Source organism: Myripristis murdjan, chromosome 8 (assembly GCF_902150065.1).
Source record: "Myripristis murdjan chromosome 8, fMyrMur1.1, whole genome shotgun sequence".
Classification (NCBI taxonomy): domain Eukaryota; kingdom Metazoa; phylum Chordata; class Actinopteri; order Holocentriformes; family Holocentridae; genus Myripristis; species Myripristis murdjan.
Window position 1 is genome coordinate 12,175,875 of NC_043987.1, and position 10,328 is coordinate 12,186,202.

Here is a 10,328-nt window from a genome sequence, read left to right on the forward strand (position 1 = left end):
TCATCATGAGAGGGTTACATAATAGCACACCCTTTCAAGGCTAATATTACAGCTGTCCACTACCACTACTACTACTCTGTCTCCCCCACTCAATTAGCAAGATGATTTCTCTGCACAGTACCACCTCCTCCTTAGCTTTAGCAGAAATCATTATAGCTCACTGCTGTTCTGAGGAAGAGATTGTAGCCTGGGGGGAGCTTCTCTAAAAACCAGCCATGAGACTAAGGGGCTGATTATTACGAAGCACAGTCTTCATAAAAAAGGGCCTGGGGATGGAGGAATGGGAAAAGAGGAGCGGGGATGGGTTGGGGTGGGAACAGCAGTTGTAGGATGGAGGAGGAGGAGGTGGAGTGATGCAGAAGGCACATGACACCCAGCTGAATCCAGCTGGGGTGAACTAATGTTGCTGCTGCCTCTATCGTCTTAATGCTAATCATGGCTCGCGCATTCCCCAAACACCCCCGACCTGAGGTCAGGAAACCGCCCAGGTCCTGCACACAAATAAACTCCTCCAAACAAAGCCTGCTGCACTCCATGGCATTCCTTCCTTGTAGACTGTGGGAAGGGTGAGTGAGAGAGAAAGGGGGGAGCAAGTGTGAGGCCAGGAGAGAGACAGACTGAGATGGAGACTTGAGGGCAAAGCTGTAAAAATATTGCCAGTGGACACCATTAGTTAGTTAGACCTACCTCTTTTGTTCAGCAAAACTACAACGAGCAACGAAGCCAGTTCCTCTCCCGCTGAATGACAACCAAACTCCTCTCCCGCTGAATGACAACCAAACACAGTCCCAACAGGGGAGTCGTTTCTACTGATTGATTTCCATTGGTTTGGGGGTCTGCAGCGATGCTCAGTGAGACAATCTCAGGCAGAACAAAGGGCCAGGAAGGGAAAGGAAGGAACTAGTCTTTTTCTGTCTCCTTGTTTACTGTGCCGCTGCCGTGCGTGAGAGAAAGCACCAGATTGTGTGACAGACACCTGGATCACAGAAACATGTGATCAGAAGGCTGGCACTAATCCTCAAGACTCTTTGGAGCTTCGCACTGAGATTTTACACTGCCTTCAAGCATGGTAACTGTTCATATGAGACAAACTAAGGCAGGGTTTGTCATGGGAGGGACTTCAGGATTAGATTAAGTTACATGTTTAATTCTTGGTTTATTAATGAAATTGCCTGCTGCCCCTTTTAGTGCAACAAAAAAGGAGGAATATTGCTATCAAAGGATTCCAATGACCCGGTCACAGTTTACGGACCACACCCCCTTCCCACAACCAGAAAACAAGCTGATCCACGCAACATGTATAAACACACACAAATACTAACACACAGACACAGAGCCCCGGCCTTCCCATGGTGCGTCGGGTTCGGAGAGACTTGCCCCCCTGGGGATGGGCAGATTAACACATGACAGAGCTTGTTAACCCTGGACAAAGAGAGATGCTAATCCTGTACAGTCGGCCTCAACTGTCCTCCACCACCACACAGACACTGCCACAGAGAGAGCGAGCAAGAGGCAGACAGAGGGAAGCGCCAAGAAGACAAGAAAGAAAGAAAGAAAGAAAGAAAGAAAGAAAGAAAGAAAGAAAGAGAGAAAGAAAGAAAGAAATAGAGAGAGTGGCAACAGAGGCCTCAGTGTGTCCCAGAAACCAGACAATACAATGGGCAGGCAGGGCTAGGGTCCATCACCCCCAAAACAATAAGGGTAGAGATGGAGCCCGACAACAAACAAGGCCCCATCGGCGAGGGCCCTACTACAGTCTGGCAAGGCTCCACTGCCTGCAGGGACAACCAGCAGGGCAGTGTGGAGCTCGACTGCGTGGATATTGATCGCATGGGATAGGAGAAAGTGGGGAGTCGTGCTGCTAGCCCCACAGATGGGCAGGGCTGAGAAAGAGAAAGAGAGACAGGCAGACTGAGGAAGTGCATTAGTGAGGCAGGCGGGGGACCTGTTCCTCTGATGCTGTTAGCCCTCTCCCCTGGGAGATAAGAGAGACAGTAGTGACAAGGTGGCGTTATAGGAAAGCGAGAAAAAAGGGTGAGAGACAGAGACAGCAAACGAGACAGGAAGCAAGATAGTGGGAGACGGCGGCACCGTTAGAGATAGGGACAGAGTATCTAAGGGTAATTAGTAACTTGAAGAGCTGCTGGACCATCTCCATAATGGGCTGTGTGCCCACATACAGGCTCCTCTCCGGGGGTAAATGAGATCAAGCCAACCCAGGACCAGCTGGTGGCTTGGATCAATGACACCAGATAGAGCAGATATAGAGAGATGGAGGGAGAGGGTTAGAGCCAAGGCATCTGGACGGGATGGCAGAAACACCCCTGAGAGGCTTCAGCACTCTCTCGAGATTTTGCACGGGACACGGACACACGCACGCAAAGTACTAGCGGAACGACTGTGTCCATAAGAGGATTATGTCCTCCTGTTTGAAGTGGAACAAGGCACGTTCCAGATGGAATCTGATCCCTCACAGGCAGGCAGGCAGGTTGGATGGTTGACCACACCAGGATCTACTAACTACAGCTCTCCAGAAACAAAACCACACACCAAACAACTGGCTTCACGATACCACAAAAACAGCTGTCTGCAGGCCACCACAAACTTCTCTCTTATCACGCTCAAAACAGCCGTCAAAACATACATCCTGCATTTTTCAGTGAGACAAAGACACTATCTGTGCAGCACTACAGTCTTTTGTTAACAAATAATAACAATAGGACAGCATGTAACCTAATTTCAATGTCATTGCGAGAAACAAATAAATTATACCCTACAGCTGCCTATGGTGAGGGGAGTCTATCACTCTGTCAGCAACAGTGTGTGGCATGCATGCCTGTCATTCCACACAGGGCTACGGTGAGGACAGACCGGCTAGCCTGTGACATAATCTAAATCACATTAGTCACTAGGCCAGGGCACCAAATGCACACCAACTTACCAATGTAAAGAAGTGGAGCCACAGAAACCGATTTACACAAGCCACAGGTGGCAGAGCAAAACTAATGACTGACTAACAGCAAATTTTCCAAAAAACATTTCTGGAATGATTTCTATTCTGTGTTTTTACCATATCCAGGCTTGTGTTGCAGCAACCAACCAGAGACAGCTAACAGATTCTGCCATGAAAATTTTGGTCTTGGAGCCTAGCAACAGGGCTGCGAACCATGTCCATTATCCATCCTCCCACCGGAGGAATTCAGAGCCTCCAAACACAGCAAATTACTGCAGCTGCTGGCAAATACACCCTCAAAACCGCACTGCCAGTCGCCAACTGCATGCTCTGACAACTGTGACACAGCCAACCAAGGCCGCTATCTTAACAGGAGCACAGACCATGGCAAAGTTTATCTCTGCTTTATCTCCATTGTGCACATTTATTGTGGTGACTGACTGCGAGTCTCAAGCCTCAATCATCCCAACAATAGAGAGGGAATTCAGCAGAAAAATACAACCTCTATTGCTGTTCTGCTAAAGTCAAGGCAAGATAATGTTTTGCTCTTGCTGCCTTGGTTCATATAGGGTTTGTGATGATCATGACAGTGTTTATCATGACAACAAGTACAAAGGTCATAGGTTCAGTCTGAAAAAAGCCCAATGAAGAAAAGCATAGGCTTGCCCTTGTCACAACTGAGAAGTTCACAGCTGGGGGGATAATCCTGAGTCACAGACCCACCCAAGACCTGGTCCGCAGGCTAAGGGCAAGCTGAAACATAGGCATATCAAATCAACAATCATCTTCCCTCAAAGGACCATGGCATAGGTCAAGAACAGGCAAGCTGGAAACTGGGTCAGTTACCCCAAATATAAGCTTATGGAATGGATTCCAAGTGAAATTACTGATGATATCAAATAATTCTTTCAAATTCTTTCTTTCTTTAATCATGTTTATCATTGGGGAGTCTCAACAGAGGTGGTGCATTGATTGTATATTTTAAACAAAACTGAATCTCTAAGTCACTACAATACTGACCAGCATCTTTGTGTGGCTATTTATTCAGATCAAGCAATTCTGGATAGCCACACTGAGCTTTCATTAATAATCTGATTTTTTTTTTTTTTTTTAATGCTAACGCAGACATCCACACCCTTTATCGTGGTTGTTGAGCAGCACACATCTTTGTAGTAGACACAAACTAACACCAACGAAGGAGGGGTAGACATAGAGTCCACTCCGATATGAAAAGGAATTTGCTGATGCCTAAAGCATGTTTTTTAATTACAATCAAAGACTTTATTTATTCAAATAGATTTTCTGACAAATCCTTTCGGTGCACAGAATAGCTCCTGCAGTAATCCTCTGCCTCCAGCTTATATTTCTTTTTAAGACCTTTTTTCAAGTTTTTTTTTTTTTTTTTTTAATGAAAGGGGCTGTGGTTTTTAATGACAACTAAATTTAATTTCACATGATTGCATTAGCCCATGGTCGGCCTGTCTGTCTTCCATTTCCCTGCCTCATCCACCAGCATTGTGAGTCAGCCATTCTCTCATCAGTTGCACTGGGGGGGCGGACTATATCTGAGTGGCTTAGCCCACGACTGACTGACTATTCTGGAGAGTCTCCAAGCCCTGCGTGGCCAAGCCTGAAAAGTGCTCATATTAATCGCCCTGGGATGCCATTTATTTAGGATGACATCAATACCTTGTGGTAGATCATAGCAGAATACTGGCCGACCCCTGCCCACAATGGCCACAGAGCTTGGGACTGTCTGCAGCATCTTAGGGGCAGACAATAACCGCTGTGGGCTAAGGATAAAGATTCTGAATGCTTGCATTTGTGCAGTTTATTAAATACTCTCTGCCAGGCTCTGGAAACTGGCAGTGTATTTCTCCTCTCCATTGTTCTACAAAGGGGAGCGTAATCTGTCTTGTTGCACTCACTCACCAAACAGAGAGGCAAAGAAGGAGCGGCTTTGGGGCCCCTTTAGACTTGAATGCCACACCACACTGACTTCTTCACTTTTGGTGGTGATATTAATCACTTCTGACTACACGCCGTGTGTGGGACTATGGTCGTCCTCGAGTGAGCAAACCAAATTGATAGCTATTTCAGCTACATTGAGTCCCTCCAAGGGCCATATGAATTAGCCTACTCTTTTGACGCGCTACAAATGCCTCACAGTTATTATGTCCAGTCACAATAAAATCTAAGTGGGCATCATCTGAATTATTAGCGCTAAATAACCCGACATTTCGCCTGAGGCGGGGAATGAAAGATTTCACACCACACACCACTTGGCCCATCACAGAACAATGGGCATCAGCGATGGAGGATGGAGAAGGAGGGGAGATTAAAAAATATAAAGAAAAAAGTTGAAGGGTGGAATAAAGAAACAGAAATTGCTTCCAAAAAAACAGAAATAGACCCGTACATGGTTTAAAAAAAAAAAGACCACATGTAAATGAATACAGTCGTTAGACTCCTGTTCACCTAAAGATTAGCCTAACAGGTCCGCTGATCACTTTCAGCAACCATGCAGCCTGCCACCGCCCCATCAACCCCTTTCCACCGGCATTAAACTATAAATCTGACTGGAAAAAAACAGCCGCTCATCGACAAAAGAGAAGGTGACAAATGGCAATTAGACATTTAACAGAAAGACCCATTCATAGCAGTGACCACTATATGATTTCAATGCACTTTGTAGTAGTAAAACGAGTAGTAACCGGTAATAATATGGTAATAAAAGCAAAGCTCTTAAAGTAAATGTTATAAAGGGACTACAGACATAATTTGTAAGAGCCTCTTTAACAATTAGCCATATTGCCTTTGTAAATTAACATTAGCACGCTAGCTACGGCTAAAACAATCTTGCCTTACCAGTGCAGTGTGTGGCGAGCTAGCAAAATCCTCTCCAGCTACGCCCAGTGTTAGCCAGTATCCCTCCTCTGAAACCTGGAGTGGGAAAAGTGGGGATAGTGGCGAAATGAAACCGGGAAGGACGACGGGAGAAAGACCGGAGAGAAAAGCTAGAGCAGCCGGGTCGACAAGAAAACTTCTGCGTCTCAACCGCCGTTTTTCCGCAAGTGATGCACGTTCCCTGCCGAAGAATGAAAGGACGCTTAGCAGTCCACGCACACACACACACTCACACACGCGCACACTACTAGACCGGCGGACGGATGGATGAGAGTGGAGGGCTGCTGCTGCCTTCAGGTGCTGCCGGAAATGTCAGGTTTATGAGAGGAGATCACGTCAGCTGAGGAGGAAAGGCGGATTTTTTTTTTTTTTTTTTTTTTACGTGATGCTAGGGCTGCTTAGATGACGTTTAGGGGGTGGTTCCTGCGGAGAACATGGTAGCCTTATCAAAAAACTGATTGTGAAAGTGATTTCTATATTCATGGTCTTTAAGTTGTAGATTTCCCAAGATTTTATAAATTAAAACATCAGTTATTTTTCGAAGTCCGTGCCATGTCTCTAAGATGATCAAAGTGCTTCTTGTTGAACTAAAGACATGTGAATGCCCGACTGGTCGAATTTGCCATTTTTCAATGCCGAAATAAGAGCTTACGACGAGTCATTGAATGCAGCATTCAGGCGGCAGCGCGCCGTGCTGAAATTGAAAGGGATGAATCGCGAATGGCTGAGGAACTCCAGTTTCTCTAGAGTATAGCCAATCGCCGCCCAGGCTGAGGGCTTATTCAAATTAAGGATGATGTCACCCCTTGCAAGTCACCCTACTCTTGCCCGAGTTCTTCCCGGTTGTCGTCGCTGTCACCCCCCCTTCTTGTAGGCCCCTACACCCTTTTTCTCCACTCCCCTCACCCATTCTCCCTTTCTCCATGCCTGAATGCACACACACACACACACACACACACACACACACACACACACACACCCTTCAACGGTGCACTATTGCCCCACATGCATCAAGTTGCCTGCATTGTCTTCTCCACTAAGCTTTCTGTGTTACTTTGCAGTTGTTTCACATTTTTATTTTTTGTATAGGTTAACAATTTCCAAACCCTTTGATAATAAAACTGTAATTAAGTTGATTATGATCTAACCGCTTCCCCTCTGGCCTTTGGGAATGAATCCAATCCAGTTTATTTTCTAATAATCTAAAAAAATGGTCTTACTATTATAACAGTTAATACATTAGCAGACATTCACAGGCCTTGGATATGCTTATGCTCCTTTGTCTTGAAAGTCTCTTTTGCTTGCTGACAACAAAATCCCACAAGACTGAATTGTAGAATCATGGATGTTGTTCGGAGGGGATGCAGATTAATGTGCACCTGCCTCTGAGTGGAGCCTGAGAAAGTCTGAGTGAAAAGAGGTGAAAAAGGAGGAAACCAGCTGAAGAATCTGAGCTAGCCCACAAGAAATAAAGAGCAGCGAGGAGCAGGCACTATATGCAGGTCCTTCATTTGAGTTGTGTCTTTTCTCTCAGACACAATTGAGTATCGAAGGGCGTTGTTTCGTTGCTTACAGGCTTTTGTCTCTGTGTGCTGTGTTCCTCACCAGAGCAGGGCTTTTCATCAGAGACAGTCTGGGTGGGCATGCTGCCTGTCTGTCTGTCTGTCTGCTCCGCTGCTGTTCAGCTAGCTCCCAGCAGCCGCCTGCCCTGTCTACATGAGCCAGGCTTTTGTGCACTGGTCTGTTCTGGATGGGCTTCTTTGTGTTCAGCCTGTGGTGCACTCTTCTCTTTCCAAGTAGTGGAGAGGGGCAGTTTGGCCCTGCACTGTGTGTTTGGGCTCAGCATAGAAATGTATGGCTCAAAACTGAATACTGACACATACATATTTACATGCCCCTTGCAATAGCATGGCAAAACATGTGCTCTCTCTCTCTCTCTCTCTCTCTCTCTCTCTCTCCCTCCCTCCCTCCCTCCCTCTCCCTCAGATTTCAAGAGGAAGTTTGTGTTCCTTTGCAGGGCACTGACCTTAGACTATCCTACTGCTATATCCAGGCTGTATTTGTGTCTAATGGTATTTCAGACCATGTCCATTAGCTTGCTGCAGCTTTCACCTAGTAAACTTCATATTTTTGTTGCTTAACCCATTTTGCTGTTGAACAACTCATACCCATGGGATTATATGCAGGATTTATCATGTTATCTTTGATGTATTACAATAATTTGCCTGACTGAACAGAGCTGAAAATAATATGAGGTCAGAATGTGTGTAGTGCAGGAAGGAGGAACAGGGGAAGCTTGGTAAAGGTGCATGAAGACAAATGAGACACAGCATGTGTGCATGTGTGTGTGTGTGTGTGTGTGTGTGTGTACACATGCATGCATACTTGTGAATGCATGTTTGTGTATACACTTGTGAGCAAATGTGAATGTGTGTGTGCAAGAATGTGTGTACCACATAGAAGGAGAGCAGGAAGAGGGAGGGGAGCCTTGGGGTCCAATCCCTGCCGGCTTGACGCTGATGGACGTATTGGCATGGTCAACCAGGCACAACAAAGAGAGGAAGGTTTTTTCACACAGGCGGTGGTGTGCGGCAGCGGAGACAGGAAGAGGCAGGGCAGTGTACCCGCCGTACAGTTCCCGTGTTATTTATCTCATTGTTTTTTCCCCCCGGCCTACAGTCCAGCTGGGGCAGCACAGCACAAAGGGGCTGGCGCACAGTCAAGCCCCTCAACCTGGCCTCTAGATAGGGGGCTTCTACCTTTGACAAACACATTAATATTTATTCGGCAACAGATACACACATGAACACATTGTGTTTCACACATTCATGCATACACACACAGATACACAGACTGTATACAAGTCTGATTCCCCTGTCAGCCACACAAAGAGAGAAGGCAGGGAGACACACCCATCACATCAGACATAGTCGCCATCTTTTGTACAGATGTCCACAAATCATATTTCCCTCTCCACACAAGTACCTTCAGAATTCAATGCATGTGGGTGATTAGCATGCATATCGCTTCACACTCTCATAACACAAGTGTCACTACACTGCAATGGGAGTGTGTATGAATAACAGGCTCATACAGGTTAGCACACGCCGCTGCAGCTGCTGCTGCTCTCTGCGCACAGCATGGAGTCCCTAAAGAGCACAACGTGCCAGCAAAGCACATCATTAACATGCTGCATACTATCACACACACCAGTGGGCAAAATGTGAAGCAGAATGCACAGGCAGCACATAAAAACCTGCCTGATGACCAGCAATTATTTTAGTTTTAAACTTCTTTCTTATGTTGAAATTAAATGTCCCTGTGAAGTCTGGTTGACCGCTGTAAATCCTGGAGGTTGTATGTGATGAGACTGAATCTTATCAATAGATACTCATGATATGTGTGTTCATACACAGTGTGTGACCCTAACATTTGCACATTACGTAGACACAGAGTATACACATATCTACTCTTGTTCAGAATCTGATCTTTAAGCAACACAAGTACAAAGAGGAAGCCACACTCTCTGCATTAGTGGCTGTTAATCCTCGTCCTCAGGACCCAGAGCCCTGCTGGTTTTCATTCTAGCCATCTAATCAGGGACTGATTTCCGCCTGGGATGCCAGGTGAATGCAATTAGCTATCCGGTATGACAGAAAACCAGAAGTAGTCTGTGCCTGAGGAACAGGATTTGAAAGCCACTGTCCCGTGTTGTCCCTACGGGACTCTTTAATTGGCTTTGCCCTGAAACCTGATGATGACCAGAGCAGGCCAGCCAGTTCCTGTCAGTCTGATGGCTGACTGTAAGTGCCTCTGCTCAGCCCTGGCGGCATCCTAACCTAAATAATGCATGCTAGAGCTAAGGATATTGGACAGCAGTTCTTTGTACCACTCTACCACACTAAGAGCACTGAGTGTACACATATCTACTTTGATATTTTACTCTCCCTCATTCTCATCCATTTATGTTTTGCGTCTTCAATTATCTGCATTTGCTTTGGCTCATATCTCTCGCTGCTTCCACTTATTTTGTGTTTTGAGATGTATGGTAGGACGTGATAATGATGGATTCAGAAGTTGAGTGCCTCACTTATATTGTATAAGCATTATTCCATGCATTTTTTCTATTGTTTATCTTATAAGCAGGCAACAAACCACTCCCTTTCTTTATGTCTCACCCCTCCTCCTCTCCCCAAAGAGCCTGTAATTCAGTTTCCTGTCCTCTTTATTGCTCTTAGATTGTATTGATTTCCTATGACTGGCTGGCAGGTGGCTGTCCACAGAGCCTGCTCCCTCCCTCTAGTGGTGAAAAACCGCTGCAACACATTAGTGCAGCCAGGCTCGTCAGCATAAAGCATGCATTATTCTTTAATTAATCATAATTATTCAAATTGCACAACTGGTAATCCTCCACCTTCAACATGTTTTTACCTTCTTCTGGTATCTGAAAGTAAAATCATCAAATTAT

The 10,328-nt window shown here is 45.7% G+C and overlaps 1 protein-coding gene across 2 annotated transcripts in view; it reads right to left on the bottom strand.

Annotated features, from left to right (window-relative positions):
• prr36b (proline rich 36b) overlaps positions 1-6,110 on the bottom strand; it is a 30,147-nt gene extending 24,037 nt beyond the window's left edge. Inside the window, exon 1 of one of the 2 annotated variants that reach the window (XM_030058962.1) lies at positions 5,822-6,110. The gene's annotated coding sequence lies outside the window, so the exon portion shown is untranslated. Of the gene's footprint in view, positions 1-687; positions 1,010-5,821 lie in introns of those variants that run through there. The other variant, XM_030058961.1, reaches the window with a different exon arrangement.
• Between the last annotated feature and the right edge of the window lie 4,218 nt (positions 6,111-10,328).